We start from the raw sequence: 19,008 nt of genomic DNA, 5'->3' as shown, positions 1-19,008 counted from the left end.
ATTGGTGACATCATCCGCAGACATATATGCGGATGACATCCAACTCTACCTCTCTGCCTCCACCCTTGACTCCAGGACCACTGCTGTCCTGACAGAATGTCTGTGAGACATCAAGTCCTGGATGAGAGGTAACTTTCTTCAGTTGAACGTCAACAAGACTGAGGCCATACTGATTGGCTCTCATTAGCACCTCCACATCTCAGGCACTGACAGCATCACCATCCAAGGATGCACACTCCACTTCACTGAGCCAGTCCGGAACATTGGCGTCTTTTTTAACCCTCAACTATCCTTTCTACCCCACGTCCGTGCCATGACCCACTCTGCCTTCCCCCACCTCCACAATATCGCCCGGTCTCACATCGCAGGCCACCGAAACCCTTATACGCGCATTCATAACATCGAGGCTTGAACATGCAAACTTGTCGGGCTCCCCGACTCTTCCCTTCATAGGCTGCAGATCATCAGAACTCTGCAGCTCGTGTGGTAGGAGGGTGATCAAAAGTACAGTCGAAGAGGAGGGTCTTGAGATGGATCTTGAAGGAGGCAAGGGAGGGGACGAGGCAGAGGGGCTGCGGGATGGAGTTGCATAGAAATACAATTTGTTGCTGTTGTTATCTTTCAACAAGTCGTTGTTGATTAAAACCCACCTTAAGACCTACTGTTTGAGCCCCTTCCCTTTGCTCAGTGTCCAACTACATCACTGTGTAGCATTCCGAGACGCTGCCGTGTGTGAAGGGCACTATTTAAATGCAAGATGTCCTTGTCCTCAAAATGTGAAAAGGTGCTGTCCAAATGCAATTGGTTGTTGTTGTTGTCTCGCACTGTTCCCACCCAGTGAGAGAGGTCAGAATAATAGCAATAATAATCCTCGCATTTGATATAGCGCTTTGTCACGTCTTCTCGACGTCTCAAAGCGCTTCACGGAATAGACTGTGAAGTGAACCGACTGTGCATTTGTGGGCGAAACGTGAGTGAGACGACACCTCTCCATCGCTCTCACCGCAGAAACAGACACGAATGAAAGCTGAAGTGAGGGAGTTCAGGGGGAGGAGGAAACAAGCGGGACTTTGCAAACCCCCCCCTCCCTGAGCTGCTGTGTGTGTGTGTGTGGGGGGAGTGAGGGGGGGGGGGGGAGGGGCAGCGCGAGCTCCGTCCCCGGGACTCGCGACACCTGTCACTCACCGGCAGCACTGGTCGCGCATGCGCGGCGCTCGGTGCCCGCCCTCTGCTTCCTGCCACAAACTGCCCTATTGACCGACCGCGGAGAGGCTCACATCCTGCCACATAGTGACCCCCCCCCCCCCCCCCCCCCCACACACACACTGACACCAGCGGAGCCCGGAACCGGCACCGGCACCGACACTGCGGTAAGAGCACGTGTCAGCGGCCTGACACTGAGTGTGAGAGTGACACTGAGTGTGAGAGTGACACTGAGTGTGAGAGTGACACTGAGTGTGAGAGTGACACTGAGTGTGAGAGTGACACTGAGTGTGAGAGTGACACTGAGTGACACTGAGTGTGAGAGTGACACTGAGTGTGAGAGTGACACTGAGTGACACTGAGTGTGAGAGTGACACTGAGTGACACTGAGTGTGAGAGTGACACTGAGTGTGAGAGTGACACTGAGTGTGAGAGTGACACTGAGTGTGAGAGTGACACTGAGTGTGAGAGTGACACTGAGTGTGAGAGTGACACTGAGTGACACTGAGTGTGAGAGTGACACTGAGTGTGAGAGTGACACTGAGTGTGAGAGTGACACTGAGTGTGAGAGTGACACTGAGTGACACTGAGTGTGAGAGTGACACTGAGTGACACTGAGTGTGAGAGTGACACTGAGTGACACTGAGTGTGAGAGTGACACCGAGTGACACTGAGTGTGAGAGTGACACTGAGTCTGAGAGTGACACTGAGTGTGAGAGTGACACTGAGTGTGAGAGTGACACTGAGTGTGAGAGTGACACTGAGTGTGAGAGTGACACTGAGTGTGAGAGTGACACTGAGTGACACTGAGTGTGAGAGTGACACTGAGTGACACTGCGTGTGAGAGTGACACTGAGTGACACTGAGTGTGAGAGTGACACTGAGTGTGAGAGTGACACTGAGTGAAACTGAGTGTGAGAGTGACACTGAGTGACACTGAGTGTGAGAGTGACACTGAGTGTGAGAGTGACACTGAGTGACACTGAGTGTGAGAGTGACACTGAGTGACACTGAGTGTGAGAGTGACACTGAGTGACACTGAGTCTGAGAGTGACACTGAGTGACACTGAGTGTGAGAGTGACACTGAGTGACACTGAGTGTGAGAGTGACACTGAGTGATACTGAGTGTGAGAGTGACACTGAGTGTGAGAGTGACACTGAGTGACACTGAGTGTGAGAGTGACACTGAGTGTGAGGGTGACACTGAGTGTGAGAGTGACACTGAGTGTGAGAGTGACACTGAGTATGAGAGTGACACTGAGTGACACTGAGTGTAAGAGTGACACTGAGTGTGAGAGTGACACTGAGTGACACTGAGTGTGAGAGTGACACTGAGTGACACTGAGTGTGAGAGTGACACTGAGTGTGAGAGTGACACTGAGTGTGATTGTGACACTGAGTGTGCGAGCGACACTGAGTGTGAGAGTGACACTGAGTGTGAGAGTGACACTGAGTGTGAGAGTGACACTGGGTGTGAGAGTGACACTGGCTGTGAGAGTGATACTGAGTGAGAGAGTGACACTGAGTGTGGGAGTGACACTGAGTGTGAGAATGACACTGGGTGTGAGTGACACTGAGTGATACTGCGTGTGAGAGTGACACTGAGTGACACTGAGTGTGAGGGTGACACTGAATGACTGAGTTTGAGAGAGACACTGGGTGCGAGAATGACACTAGATGTGAGAGTGAAACGGAGTGACGGTGAGTATGAGAGTGAGAGCGAAATTCGGTGTGGGAGTAATACTGAGTGTGAGAGTGACACTGAGTGTGAGAGTGACACCGAATGACACTGAGTGTGAGTGTGACACTAGATGACACTGAGTTTGAGAGTGACACTGGGTGTGAGAATGACACTGGGTGTGAGAGTGACACTGAGTGTGACAGTGACACTGAGTGTGAGTGACACTGGGTGACACAGAATGTGAGCATGATACTGGGGTGTGCAAGTGACATTGAGTGACACTGGGTGTGAGAGTGACACTGAGTGTGAGAGTGACACTGAGTGTGAGAGTGACACTGAGTGAGAGAGTGACACTGAGTGTGAGAGTGACACTGAGTGTGAGAGTGACACTGAGTGTGAGAGTGACACTGGAGTGACACTGAGTGTGAGAGTGACACTGAGAGTGAGAGTAACACAGGGTGTGAGAGTGACACTGAGTGAAACTGAGTGTGAGAGTGACACTGAGTGACACTGAGTGTGAGAGTGACACTGAGTGTGAGAGTGACACTGAGTGACACTGAGTGTGAGAGTGACACTGAGTGACACTGAGTGTGAGAGTGACACTGAGTGACACTGAGTCTGAGAGTGACACTGAGTGACACTGAGTGTGAGAGTGACACTGAGTGACACTGAGTGTGAGAGTGACACTGAGTGATACTGAGTGTGAGAGTGACACTGAGTGTGAGAGTGACACTGAGTGACACTGAGTGTGAGAGTGACACTGAGTGTGAGGGTGACACTGAGTGTGAGAGTGACACTGAGTGTGAGAGTGACACTGAGTATGAGAGTGACACTGAGTGACACTGAGTGTGAGAGTGACACTGAGTGTGAGAGTGACACTGAGTGACACTGAGTGTGAGAGTGACACTGAGTGACACTGAGTGTGAGAGTGACACTGAGTGTGAGAGTGACACTGAGTGTGATTGTGACACTGAGTGTGCGAGCGACACTGAGTGTGAGAGTGACACTGAGTGTGAGAGTGACACTGAGTGTGAGAGTGACACTGGGTGTGAGAGTGACACTGGCTGTGAGAGTGATACTGAGTGAGAGAGTGACACTGAGTGTGGGAGTGACACTGAGTGTGAGAATGACACTGGGTGTGAGTGACACTGAGTGATACTGCGTGTGAGAGTGACACTGAGTGACACTGAGTGTGAGGGTGACACTGAATGACTTTGAGTTTGAGAGTGACACTGGGTGCGAGAATGACACTAGATGTGAGAGTGAAACGGAGTGACACTGGGTGTGAGAATGACACTGAGTGTGAGAGTGACACCGAATGACACTGAGTGTGAGTGTGACACTAGATGACACTGAATTTGAGAGTGACACTGGGTGTGAGAATGACACTGGGTGTGAGAGTGACACTGAGTGTGACAGTGACACTGAGTGTGAGTGACACTGGGTGACACAGAATGTGAGCATGATACTGGGTGTGCAAGTGACATTGAGTGACACTGGGTGTGAGAGTGACACTGAGTGTGAGAGTGACACTGAGTGTGAGAGTGACACTGAGTGAGAGAGTGACACTGAGTGTGAGAGTGACACTGAGTGTGAGAGTGACACTGAGTGACACTGAGTGTGAGAGTGATACTGAGTGTGAGAGTGACACTGAGTGACACTGAGTGTGAGAGTGACACTGAATGTGAGAGTGACACTGAGTGAGAGTGACACTGAGTGTGAGAGTGACACTGAGAGAGAGTGACACTGAGTGTGAGAGTAACACTGAGTGACACTGAGTGTGAGAGTGACACTGAGTGTGAGAGTGACACTGAATGTGAGTGACACTGAGTGACACTGAGTGAGAGTGACACTGAGTGTGCGAGTGACACTGAGTGTGAGAGTGACACTGGGTGTGAGAGTGACACTGGCTGTGAGAATGATACTGAGTGAGAGAGTGACACTGAGTGTGGGAGTGACACTGAGTGTGAGAATGAACTGGGTGCGAGAATGACACTAGGTGTGAGAGTGACACTGGATGTGAGAGTGACACTAGGTTTGAGGGTGACACTGTGAGAGTGACACTGAGTGTGAGAATGACAATGAGTATGAGAGTGACACAGTATGAGAGTGACACTAAATGACACTGGTTGTGAGAATGACACTGGGTGTGAGAGTGACACTGAGTGTGAGAATGACACTGGGTGTGAGTGACACTGAGTGATACTGCGTGTGAGAGTGACACTGAGTGACACTGAGTGTGAGGGTGACACTGAATGACTTTGAGTTTGAGAGTGACACTGGGTGCGAGAATGACACTAGATGTGAGAGTGAAACGGAGTGACGGTGAGTATGAGAGTGAGAGCGAAATTCGGTGTGGGAGTAATACTGAGTGTGAGAGTGACACTGAGTGTGAGAGTGACACCGAATGACACTGAGTGTGAGTGTGACACTAGATGACACTGAGTTTGAGAGTGACACTGGGTGTGAGAGTGACACCGAATGACACTGGGTGCGAGAGTAACACTAGGTGTGTGAGTGACACTGAGTGTGAGAGTGACACTGAGTGTGAAAGTTATACTGAGTGACACTGAGTGTGAGTGTGACACTGAGTGACACTGAGTGTGAGAATGACACTTAGTGTGAGTAGTGACACTGAGTGACTTTGAGTTTGAGAGTGACACTGGGTGTGAGAATGACACTAGATGTGAGAATGACACTGATTGAGTGGGTGTGACAGTGACACTGGGTGTGACAGTGACACTGAGTGTGAGAGTGACACTGAGTGTGAGTGACACTGGGTGACACAGGATGTGAGAGTGATACTGGGTGTGCAAGTGACATTGAGTGATACTGGGTTTGAGAGCAACACTGGGTGTGAGAGTGACACTGAGTATGAGAGTGACACTGAGTGTGAGAGTAACACAGGGTGTGAGAGTGAAACTGAGTGACAGACATTGAGTGTGAGAGTGACAATGAGTGTGTGTGCGTCTGAGCGTGAGAATGACACTGAGTGACACTGAGTGTGAGAGTGACACTGAGTGTGAGAGTGACACTGAGTGACACTGAGTGTGAGAGTGACACTGAGTGACACTGAGTGTGAGAGTGACACTGAGTGACACTGAGTCTGAGAGTGACACTGAGTGACACTGAGTGTGAGAGTGACACTGAGTGACACTGAGTGTGAGAGTGACACTGAGTGATACTGAGTGTGAGAGTGACACTGAGTGTGAGAGTGACACTGAGTGACACTGAGTGTGAGAGTGACACTGAGTGTGAGGGTGACACTGAGTGTGAGAGTGACACTGAGTGTGAGAGTGACACTGAGTATGAGAGTGACACTGAGTGACACTGAGTGTGAGAGTGACACTGAGTGTGAGAGTGACACTGAGTGACACTGAGTGTGAGAGTGACACTGAGTGACACTGAGTGTGAGAGTGACACTGAGTGTGAGAGTGACACTGAGTGTGATTGTGACACTGAGTGTGCGAGCGACACTGAGTGTGAGAGTGACACTGAGTGTGAGAGTGACACTGAGTGTGAGAGTGACACTGGGTGTGAGAGTGACACTGGCTGTGAGAGTGATACTGAGTGAGAGAGTGACACTGAGTGTGGGAGTGACACTGAGTGTGAGAATGACACTGGGTGTGAGTGACACTGAGTGATACTGCGTGTGAGAGTGACACTGAGTGACACTGAGTGTGAGGGTGACACTGAATGACTTTGAGTTTGAGAGTGACACTGGGTGCGAGAATGACACTAGATGTGAGAGTGAAACGGAGTGACGGTGAGTATGAGAGTGAGAGCGAAATTCGGTGTGGGAGTAATACTGAGTGTGAGAGTGACACTGAGTGTGAGAGTGACACCGAATGACACTGAGTGTGAGTGTGACACTAGATGACACTGAATTTGAGAGTGACACTGGGTGTGAGAATGACACTGGGTGTGAGAGTGACACTGAGTGTGACAGTGACACTGAGTGTGAGTGACACTGGGTGACACAGAATGTGAGAGTGACACTGGGTGTGAGAGTGACACTGAGTGTGAGAGTGACACTGAGTGTGAGAGTGACACTGAGTGAGAGAGTGACACTGAGTGTGAGAGTGACACTGAGTGTGAGAGTGACACTGAGTGACACTGAGTGTGAGAGTGATACTGAGTGTGAGAGTGACACTGAGTGACACTGAGTGTGAGAGTAAACTGAATGTGAGAGTGACACTGAGTGAGAGTGACACTGAGTGTGAGAGTGACACTGAGAGAGAGTGACACTGAGTGTGAGAGTAACACTGAGTGACACTGAGTGTGAGAGTGACACTGAGTGTGAGAGTGACACTGACTGTGAGAGTGACACTGAGTGACACTGAGTGAGAGTGACACTGAGTGTGCGAGTGACACTGAGTGTGAGAGTGACACTGGGTGTGAGAGTGACACTGAGAGAGTGACACTGAGTGTGGGAGTGACACTGAGTGTGAGAATGAACTGAATGACACTAGGTGTGAGAGTGACACTGGATGTGAGAGTGACACTAGGTTTGAGGGTGACACTGTGAGAGTGACACTGAGTGTGAGAATGACAATGAGTATGAGAGTGACACAGGATATGAGAGTGACACTAAATGACACTGGGTGTGAGAATGACACTGGGTGTGAGAGTGACACTGAGTGACACTGAGTGTGAGAGTGACACTGGGTGTGAGAGTGACACTGAGTGACACTGAGTGTGAGGGTGACACTGAATGACTTTGAGTTTGAGAGTGACACTGGGTGCGAGAATGACACTAGATGTGAGAGTGAAACGGAGTGACGATGAGTATGAGAGTGAGAGCGACACTTGGTGTGAGAGTGACACTGAGTGTGAGAGTGACACTGAGTGTGAGAGTGACACTGAGTGTGAGAGTGACACCGAATGACACTGGGTGCGAGAGTAACACTAGGTGTGCGAGTGACACTGAGTGTGAGAGTGACACTGAGTGTGAAAGTTATACTGAGTGACACTGAGTGTGAGTGTGACACTGAGTGACACTGAGTGTGAGAATGACACTTAGTGTGAGTAGTGACACTGAGTGACTTTGAGTTTGAGAGTGACACTGGGTGTGAGAATGACACTAGATGTGAGAATGACACTGATTGAGTGGGTGTGACAGTGACACTGGGTGTGACAGTGACACTGAGTGTGAGAGTGACACTGAGTGTGAGTGACACTGGGTGACACAGGATGTGAGAGTGATACTGGGTGTGCAAGTGACATTGAGTGATACTGGGTTTGAGAGCAACACTGGGTGTGAGAGTGACACTGAGTATGAGAGTGACACTGGGTGTGAGAGTAACACAGGGTGTGAGAGTGAAACTGAGTGACAGACATTGAGTGTGAGAGTGACAATGAGTGTGTGTGCGTCTGAGCGTGAGAATGACACTGAGTTATACTGAGTTTGAGAGTGACACTGGATGTGAGAATGACACTGAGTGATACTGGGTGTGAGTGTGACTCTGAGTGTAAGAGTAACAGAGTGACACTGAGTGTGAGAATGATACTGAGTGTGGGAATGATACTGGGTGTGAGAATGACACTGGGTGTGAGTGTGACACTGGGTGTGGGAGTGACACTGCTTGTGAGAGTGACACTGCGTTTGAGAGTGACACTGGGTGTGAGAGTGACACTGGATGTGAGAGTGATAATGAGTGTGAAAGTGACACTGAGTGACACTGGGTGTGAGAGTGACACTGAGTGTGAGTGTGACGCTGAGTGATACTCAGTGTTAGAGTGACACTGAGTGAAACTGGGTGTGAGAGTGACTCTGAGTGGCACTGAGTATGAGAGTGACACTTAGATTGAGAGTGAGACTGAATGTGAGAGTGAAACTGAGTGACATTGAGTGTGAGAGCGATACTGAGTGTGAGAGTGAAACTGAGTGTGAGAATTACACTGAGTGACACTGGGTGTAAGTGTGACACTAAGTGACACCAAGTGTGAGAGTGATACTGAGTGTGAAAGTGACACCTAGTGTGAGAGTGACACTAACTGTGAGAATGACACTGGCAGTGTGAGTTACACTGGGTGTGACAGTGACACTGAGTGTGAGAGTGACACTAAGTGTGAGTGACACTGGATGACACAGAGTGTGAGAGTGATACTGGCTGTGTAAGTGACATTGAGTGACACTGGGTGTGAGAGTGACACTGGGTGTGAGAGTGACACTGGGTGTGAGAGTGACACCGGGTGTGAGAGTGATACTGCTTGTGAGACTGATGCTGCGTTTAAGAGTGACACTGGGTGTGAGAGTGACAATGAGTGTAAAAGTGACACTGAGTGACACTGAGTGTGAGAGTGACACTGAGTGACACTGAGTGTCAGAATGATACTGGGTGTGAGACTGACACTGAATAACACTGAGTGTGAGAATGACACTTGGTGTGAGAGTGACACCGAGTGAGAGAGTGACACCGAGTGATAGAGTGACACCGAATGAGAAAGTGACTCCGAGTGAGAGAGTGACACCGAGTGAGAGTGTGACACCGAGTGAGAAAGTGACACCGAGTGAGAAAGTGACACCGACTGAGAGAGTGACACCGACTGAGAGAGTGACACCGAATGAGAAAGTGACACCGAGTGAGAGAGTGACACCGAGTGAGAGAGTCAGTGGTGTGTTATGTACTGTGTGAGGGGAGGCTGGGATTTGACATAATACATAAACTTTGTGTTTTTGTAGAAACTGTAAGCAATAAACAAATTTCTGAACTTTGAGTGGCTCTGACTGAGTGTGGTTATGTTCTGTGAGGGGAGGTTGGTGTTTGAGTAGTGTGCAAGATTGTGTGATATGTTTATATTTGATGGCAGCCAGGATAGGCACACACTGCACATATGTGTAGATGCTACGTGTTGTAAATAAACCATACTGACATTCTGTGAGTGGCACGGACTCCGTGTGCGTGTGTGTGATATGAGAAACGCGAGTGTAGTCACACTGCTGGTGGTATATCCTGATTGGATGTGTATGTGTACGTATTGTATAAGGGGATGCTGGGGTGTGTACTGTATGCGATCACAAACTGTATGTAGAACATGCTGTTCAGTTCATGTTATATTCATACATAAATCTGTTTGTAATTGATTGTTTTAAGGCTGAATATCCCATTTACATCCATCCAGAATTTAATCAGTTTCGCAGTTCAGTGAATGCCAATGTTGCTGCTTCTTAAGTGGCATAAAAGTACAGAGTATAAGAATGTCCCAAATATATATAGTTGGAAGGAAATGAGTGTTTGTTTGGTACTATGTAGATATTTATATTTACTTTCCTCTTGTAGTCCCAGATTGAATTGAAAAAATGGGCTGGCAACAATACAGAAAACACATGAGTTCAGCATTTTAATAACGTGGATATGTGATGTGATATTTACAAACTGGTGATAATGATCACATGGCATTCTGCATTTTTCTCCCCTATTTGAATAAAATGTGAAATAAGTTTGCCTTGCTACAAAGACAAAGAACCACTGGTGCCACACATTTTAATATTGAAAACATTGCAAGCCTTTGGGTACAATGTTATATGTTTGCTAATATAGTTGGATATAGTTAGGATATAGTTATGGGATATAGTACATAAGTAGTTTGGGACATATGTGCATGCGACCGCCAAACAGGTGGAAGGCGAACTAGATGGACCTTGGTCTTTTTTCGTCTAGCATTTCTTATGATAGCGAAAACCGTCCTGTTTTTCGGCTCCTTTACTGCCTTAAACTCAATGTCTTATTGCAATTCATGATTTTCTTTGTTGACATACATCACCAATTCATCTGTGCTACACTTAAATGATCTGAGAATTTATTTGTATGTAGATCTGATGTATGGGTAAAACTACTTTTCAGTAAAGTAAAATATTTGAATGAGTTGCAAGGCCAGAACTTCTGATGATGTTTGTCAGTATCTAGCTAATAAGTTCGTATTGTTAATAACATTTTAAAATTTCATGTGAAACAGTTTGAAGATTGTGCTGCCACGTTGCCTACAAATACACAGTGACTTTATTTCACAGTAAATCCCTTGACGCAATTTGAGAGGTCCTTCCGACGTGATAAGGTGCAATACCAAATACAAGGATTATTATTGTTTATTATTAAGATGCTGCTATTTTACCTGAGGAGTATTCATTAACTATTTGTTAAGGTAATTAGTGACCTACCTCAACTGAATTGGAATCAGTGACTTGCACAAGTGCCATTCACACACATTGACTATATTCTACCTCGATTATTGTAACTCCAGTGCTATATATACTAATTAATAGAAAACATCAGCTATAGTTTGAAGTGGCTTCAAAATGTTCCACCGTTTGATGTCATAAAGCTTGATTCTTTGTGAGATTCAGGAAGCATCCAAAATTGACAGCAGAATGAATTACACCCAACAACGTGAAAGGTATTCTAGATGGGCTTTGAAGGGCACTGCTGCAATGTCATACATTCCACTAGTTCCCTTTGTTGTGAAAGGGTACCCCAGTCACTTCCACCTGTGCATCTGAAATTGAGATCAGAGAATATTATGACGTAGTACATGGGTCCATGGCCTTTACATCCAGCAGCCAAATTCTACTGAATACTTAAGCCTTGGTGCCCTTGATTACAACTGAGAATTGAAAGAAGGAGCCATGGAAATGTGTGGAGCTCTAGCTGTAGTTTGCTTAGAAACATGCCTTTATTCGACAAAGAAACTCCCACTTACAATTGCAGTAAATAAACATGATAAAAATTGATTTTTTTTTCTCACCCCTTGCTATGTGCAGTTTTTTCTTACCCTTTGAGTCCATTTATGGTCAGGTGGTCAGCTGCTTGTGGTATGTACAGTTCAATCAACCTATCAATTGTGTAGATTGTATTGTGCACATGGTCCAGTCAAACATGTGCTGAGTGTGAGAAGCCATCGTAATCAATAATAATAATAATTGCATTTGATATGGCAAATTATCATGTCGCCACAATGTTTCAAAGCACTTAAATCCATTAATATTGGGACTGATTTTCCAATAGATTGGACGTGCCACATTTTGTTCATCTTCTCAGGCCTTCCAACTTTCAATGTGAATTCTGAACTGAAGTGTCAATGGTCATTCAAATCTGGATCAGGAGTTGGAGTGAGCCTGGGGCTGGCTTGGACTCCAGATTATGAGCCAAGAGCAGGCTGGGGAAAATTGAAGAGGACAAGAATCTGAAGTGTTCTGCGACCCATAAACTACAATGAGATTCCAGTTTATCGGCCGAGGTATACAGTGAGAATCACTGTGACCCAACCCACTGGGTTTCCTCTGTGTGAATGGTGGTAATATTAATAATCGTTGCATTTGCTATAACACCTTATCATGTCGTTGAGATGTCTCAAAGCTCTTTACAGGGTATACATATGCAATAAAGTGAATTGACTGTTTTGTGGGCGAAACGCGGCAGACAATTTTGCACAACAGTGTCCCACAAACAGTTGTGGATCGAGTGACCAAATTTTTATTAATTTATTTATTTAAAATAAAGCGATTCACCAATCGACTAACAACCAGATTTCTACTTACTGCTAGGTAAACAGAAGCTTATGGTAGTCCTGCGTTTGCTAACATAATACCTTCTGCACATATTGAGTGGAATTCAGTTTGCTTGTTTTTTTTATTTCTCGGGGTTGTGAGTTGGTTTAGGAATAGTTCAATCAAAAAGAAATGAAATGGCAAACCTGCTGTTTGGCATTTTGAATGATGAGGTCTTGACAGATTTCTTATGCTATGGTTTGATATATTATCAACTAGAGGGTAATACAACATCAAATACCACTGGCAAACACATAATTATCTGTTTTTTAACATATAATTATTTGTGCATAAAGCTTGTACATCAGATTTACTGTTGACCAGGCCAGGGTTCCATGGGCTGTGTTATGTCATTCTTCTGGTGTCAAAGATGAGCAGGATGGAATAGAAAGGAGAACTGAAATAAATGCAGCAAAACTGGCTCACATATCAGCGTTTGATGAGATGTTTCTATAAACAGCATTACAAGTGCTACAGATCAGGGCGATGTCTAATGCAGAGCTGTAAGCAATCCATCACAACAGCAAGTTTACTGCAATCCAGTCAGATATAATTATCAGCAAAAAAGAGATTGTTGATGGGCTAACATTGCACCCTGCAATTAAACAGCGGTTCTGATTAATCGGTTGCTGTTTGCTTAGGTTCAGTTTGCAACTCTGAACATATTTTGGTTTCTGTTGTTTTGAATAGGTAGGATGAGTTATGAATTAATTTGCATTTCTACTATAAAGGTGTGAATGATGAATAAACCTATTCAAAAATCTAGGGCATTGGATTGGTAATTGTGCATCTTGGGAGTTATTTTATCAGTGTCGAAATACTTGTCAATAAGTTGTACAAGTCCAAGTCACTGAGATTTGTTTTTGGTCAGAAATATATCTTGACACATGCAGAAAACCAGCACCATGCTTAAGAGTATCCAAACCTAACAGGGAGTACCATGTCCATGAGTACCACATGGAAATCTGACTATCTGGAATGGAATGCAAACTCTCTCCTCATAGGGACACACCCCGATTACTTAATTTCAGAGAACGTTAGGTACTGGTTGGCAAGAGACAAAGCTTGGGATCCCAGAATGTGCTTTGGATTACTATTGGAATATAACTGGCTGAATCCACATAGGTTGCCATGGTCTGACAAGCTTCTTACTGCTTGCCCTGCTAGGCCCACCCTACCTGTCAGGGCTGCCCTTGTAGGGTTAACATGAGCTGAGTGGCAAGAATCGATGGCCTCAATGATTGATTTGTTCTTCCCAGTGCGGTTGATGGGCCAGGTTGACTGGGCTGTCATTAGCAGTGCTCTGGACTGTGGGCTTGTCTGTCTTAGGAAGTGAACTACCAAGACTGCTGGCTAACACGATTCTGCCATTCTGATGCCAAACATGTCACCTTGGCACCAAGTTCACCTCTCTCTCTCCTCCCCTCCTCACGAGAATAGTCACGAGTTGCTCAAAGTGAGTGAGTCAGTCTTGCACAACTAAGAAAACCTGTCGAATGTGTGACTTGTTTTATTTTGTTGTTGACTTGGTGCAGTCTACTTCAATGCTTTTCTCTTTGCCATTTGGTAGATATTCTTATTGGCCATATGGATATGGTGGGCTAATGCAGGAGTATATACTTCAGATGCACTCTGCCAGAGTGGTTGGATTTCAGTTTATGGTGGGAGGGAAAGAAAATCTAGGGGGTGAGGGCATGAGAGGCCTCTTTACAGAATGGCAATGCGCCTGTTGATAGTAATCGTTGCATTTGGTACAACTCCTTATCACGTTATTGAGGCCTCTCTAAAGCGCTTTATAGTATATACTGTAAAGTGATGTGACTGTGTATTTTGTGGGTGAATACAGCAGCCAATTTTTCACACAGCAATGTCCCACAAGCAGCCATGGAGTGAGTGTGCTGGGGGATTGTTGAGCAGGTTACTGGGAGAAACTCCCTGTTCTTTTCGAATAGTGCCATGGGATCTTTAATGTTGATCTGGAAAGATGGACGAGACCTCACTTTACCATCTCATCCAAAGGACAGCACCTATGCACCTATGCAACACACCCCCGGCATTGCATTGGAGTGTCCTCATGGACAACCTGGATTTCAAGTCCTAACGTTGGGCTTGAACCCACAACTCAGAGGTGAGAGTGCTACGAACTGATACCTATTAACTACAGAAATTAGATTTGAGTTATTAAAGTCATTTGCAAAGTATTGGAAGTATTTTACTCATAAAATTCCATCATCCCAATCCCAAAATAATACTTCATAGTGTTCTAATAGTCCTTCTATTATAAAAAAAACACTGTCAGTGTTGCTGTGTATTTGTAAAATGTATTGGTTTCATTATGAAAACTCATATTAAAGCTTTATTTGAAGAACTGTCAACAAAAATACAAAACCATTGTCCATTGATAGTTTCCTTTGGCCTCAAGTTTACTAAACTACAGATGGCTCCACCCTAAGGAGAAAGGATAATTGAATTTTGTAAAATTAGTGAATTGTAAATGTTTCCACTTAAATAAGCCACAAATGGTAACACTGCACAGGTGGGGGTTTATATGCATGAATAAGTGACATACAGTTCATTAAAAATGGGGTAAAAATTAAATACATTTCCAAATTCTTGTAATTAAAAGTCCATCAATCTTTCACTTAATTTGCGAGCAGCTGCCTTCATACAGTTGATTCGTCAACAGAGTGCTCATGCAATTGTTGTTAGAATATATAATTTAAAAGCCATTTTACAAAGGAAGTATTTTTAAATGGAGAAACCTAGGTGAACATAATTGAACACACTCAAGATTGAAAAGAGTGGGAGGAAAAATGTTAGTATATAAGTGAAGAAAACGTGATTAGGTGACACTAACGTTGAGTTTTAAAAGCGTGAAGAGTATAGGAAAAAGGAAGAAATTGAGGAATTAAATGGATTTCAATGTTGAGATTCAGGAAAATAATGAAGTTATGAATGGTCTATTTGTGATTCCTGGAGATGATGAGGTTAAGAAATGTTCAGCCATTCTGACCCTGCTCTTTGGAACTCGATTCCCAAGGCCTTTTTGATTCTCTCCTCACCTTCGAAGCCCACCTCAAGATTTACCTCTTTGACCATGCTTTCAGTCATCTTTTTTTCCCTTGGTTCCCACTCTCTGTGTAAAGCAGTTTTCTTAACATCAAACTAGTACTCCATTGCTCTTACGTCTGTAATCTCTAAAGTTATGAAATATGACATTACTTCTCATCCATTATCTTGAACAGGACGTCCCAAGGCGCTGTACAGTTGGGTCAGGACCTGAGCAGGGGGGAAATGGTCAGGGTGAGGGGAGGGAAGGGAGGGAGCGAGGAGGGGGTAGAGAGTCGAGAGGGGAGCTGAAGGCACGGTCAAAGAGAAGAACTCCATTCCGTATCCCTTTGGCTTGCTCCCTCCTTTGTCTCTTTCAAGGCATGTTTCCAGATCCTCCTCTTCGACCGCGTCTTTGGTCACTCTCTTACTCCTGCTCTCCACCTCTCCTGATCCCAAGCCCCTGCTTGGGTCAAAATTCCTTGGTATGTCAAAGCGCCTTGGGATGTCCTCCTGAAGTGAAGGACGCTCTACAAATGTAATTTGTTATCGTTGTTGCTTCACAATTTCGTATCATAACAACCAGGATGTGTCAATATCGTGACTTGTCAGTTTGTGCCCATACCACAATGAAGTATCCTTGCAATTAACATAGTGTTTATACATCAAATTGTCTCAAAGTGAGCAACGTAATTTGTCATGTATGATGACCGTATACAGCAAATACAGCAGACAATTTGTACACAAGTTTCCACAAACAGCCATGAAAGGTATAATCAATTTGTATATCATTGGGTAGGACACCGGGAAAAGCTCTCTTTTAGAATAGTGTCGGGGAATTCTTGAAGGCCATTTGAACTGACAAACAGGACTTCAGTTTAACAATCAAATGCAAGGATTACTATTTATTATTATTTATGTAATATATATCTTTCTGTATATATCTATATGTAAACAAAATCAAAGTACTGTATATAAATATGGATATTTACTCTTTTGAAAAAAATACTTGAGAAGACTGAATACAAATCACTGCCATGAGCACCATGATTGCCTCACTTGTGCAATTAATGTGCTCTGGTGTTTGGTCAGTCAGCTATTTTAAAATCTCTCTCTCATCCCACTCCCGCTACCCCCGCCCCAGCTTTAGTTCCCAGTCAGCTGTGTGAAGTGCTTTCAGATGTCCTCCCGACGTGAAAGACACTATGTAAATGTTAATTGTAATAACTGAAAATGGATTGATTCTCCGGAGGTCTTACACTGCTCTACTTCCCCACACTTGTTTGCATCATTTTCTACTTGTACATGGGATACAATTAACTCAGATGCCTGCTATCATTTGGCCCGTTTGCCACAGAAGCACAAAGGTATATATTTTAATTCTGAAATTTTATTTGACCTGATAATTTTAATTGCAGGCAATGATGATATTGCCTACTTGTGATTATTTTGTTTTATGGCTTTGGTATTTATTTATTTTGTGATACTGTACCACTCGTTTCCAACACCATCTTTCTAAATTACTTTTAAGAGGCGATTACAATGAGCTGATGAATATTTCGTAGAATTCTCTAATGGATCCCAAAACATTTAGTTATACACTTGTCTTCAGAAGAGCAATTGTCAGAAGATGACTAAAAAGAGTCCAAAATGCATCTTCATAAAAATATATTTTTAGGTGTAAGAATACAAATATTTCTATTAAATATTTTCTGAAGTAAACCAGTTGTTCCATAGAACACAAGTAAGACACATTTGATCCATAACACAGATGTTTTCTTCTGACGGTGAGTCCAGAAAAAAATCTTTACACAAAGGATTCTGAGAGTATGAAACCGACTGCCTTAGAAGGATATAGATACGGACTTGGTTGATCTATTTCAAAAGATAAGTATATAGGTAATTGGTAAGTAAGTGGATATTAAAGGGCTTGGAGAAAGGCATGCAAATACACTTAAAAGCGGAGCAAGCTCGATTGGCCAAATGGACTTCTTATGTTCTTAAGTTTCATTGCTGTATCCAGAGACTGCATTATTCACGTCTTCATAAAAATATTATTTATTTAAAAAAAATTAAGTGTCTAATTATTTGTTTAATTTTCCCCCCATTGGAATTTGCTTCCTCCAAGCTCAAGGCTCTTGTTAGGGTGTGGTTGCACAAGCGCTAGTTACTCTGACAAAGTAGAATAGTGTCACACATGAGTCGTGACAGTGGGTGTCGCCGGGTCTGTAGAGGGTGTACAACTGGGCCTGAACCCTTCCCCTTCTGTCTGCGATACACTCACACTCTCACAAAACCAGCAGAGAATGCTGCAGAGAGAGCAAGAATCCTGGCTGTTTTTCCCCTGAACCTGGAGAGGCTCGGGGTCAAATTAGCCTCTCCCTTGCAGCCCTGTCTGAGACCAGCACAGCACAGACCAAGATTCAAACCAGTGAGTTGTTGGCGTTATTGGTTCACAACCTGCAGCTCTATGCGCTATACTATTAGGATTGTCCCATCGGAAAATAATTAAACATGTCTCCGGCCTCAAAGTGTAGGATTTGTTATGCAGAAAGTGCTTTAGAAATAAATAATAATAATAACAGTATGTCAATGTTCAGTGTCCACATTTTTCTTTTTTTTTGAAAAAAGCAGTAAAGACACTCTTAACACAGCCTCTGGCCATATTCGTCACCATGATCTGAGGAAGTATGTGGTTAGCCATAGAACCATCAGTGCTTGCTCTTCCTAGAAGTGATTCACCTTGGTTCCAATTCTCTACTTTTTCCCCATATTCTTTCTTTATATACCCAGTTCTTTCTTAAATTAATTCTGCTCTAACAGCAATCATGGCAATGACGTGGGAGAAGTTATTTGGGAAATTGTTGGCCAATATACTGGGAGAAATTCATTCTCTCCAAATGCAAATGGCAAGTGAAAGGATTATTATTTAACTAATGTCTTACACAGATTCATTACCACTTTGTTTTCTATTCAAAGACTCTGTATGTAAAAGCCTGAATCCTATTTAGCCTTTTAACAGCTTACTCTACCTGCTGTTAAAAGTCTACCCTATTTTCATGAACTGTTTATTCTCCCAGATCCTTCTGTTCTTTTACCCCATTAAAAATTCTACCACATAGGGTAGAATTCTATTTCCTATTCTGTCTCCCCAAATCCACCACATTTTTGTATATTGAACTGCATTAAGCACACCTGACAATATATATTCAGAGCTTCCTGCACTCTCTACCACTGTTATCAGGATCTCCTAATACAGTATAAAATTTAGATACTAGTTCCTGCATCCAGAGCATTGATATATGTATACATATAAGAGAGAATAAAAGAAGTTCTAACACTGAACCCCAAGGCACACTACTAGCTACTTTTGACCAAACGGATAAACATTCCTGTACTCACATTGTTTGCCACCTGTCTTGCAACCATTTCTCTATCCATGTACCCTTCCACGTACCTTAATTTTAGTCGCTCCTGTTTTGCTGCACCTTATCGAAAGCCTTCCTTATACACAAATAAACAACATCC

General features: G+C 44.3%; 1 protein-coding gene across 1 annotated transcript in view; it reads left to right on the top strand.

The window, feature by feature from the left end:
• Positions 1–1,324: 1,324 nt before the first annotated feature.
• LOC103181530 (cAMP-regulated phosphoprotein 21) overlaps positions 1,325–19,008 on the top strand; it is a 275,084-nt gene continuing 257,400 nt past the window's right edge. Inside the window, exon 1 of the mRNA XM_042332062.1 lies at positions 1,325–1,370. The gene's annotated coding sequence lies outside the window, so the exon portion shown is untranslated. The remainder of the gene's footprint in view (positions 1,371–19,008) is intronic.

Source organism: Callorhinchus milii, unplaced genomic scaffold, assembly GCF_018977255.1.
Source record: "Callorhinchus milii isolate IMCB2004 unplaced genomic scaffold, IMCB_Cmil_1.0 Scaffold2, whole genome shotgun sequence".
Lineage (NCBI taxonomy): Eukaryota > Metazoa > Chordata > Chondrichthyes > Chimaeriformes > Callorhinchidae > Callorhinchus > Callorhinchus milii.
This window is presented reverse-complemented; position numbering and strand designations above follow the sequence as displayed.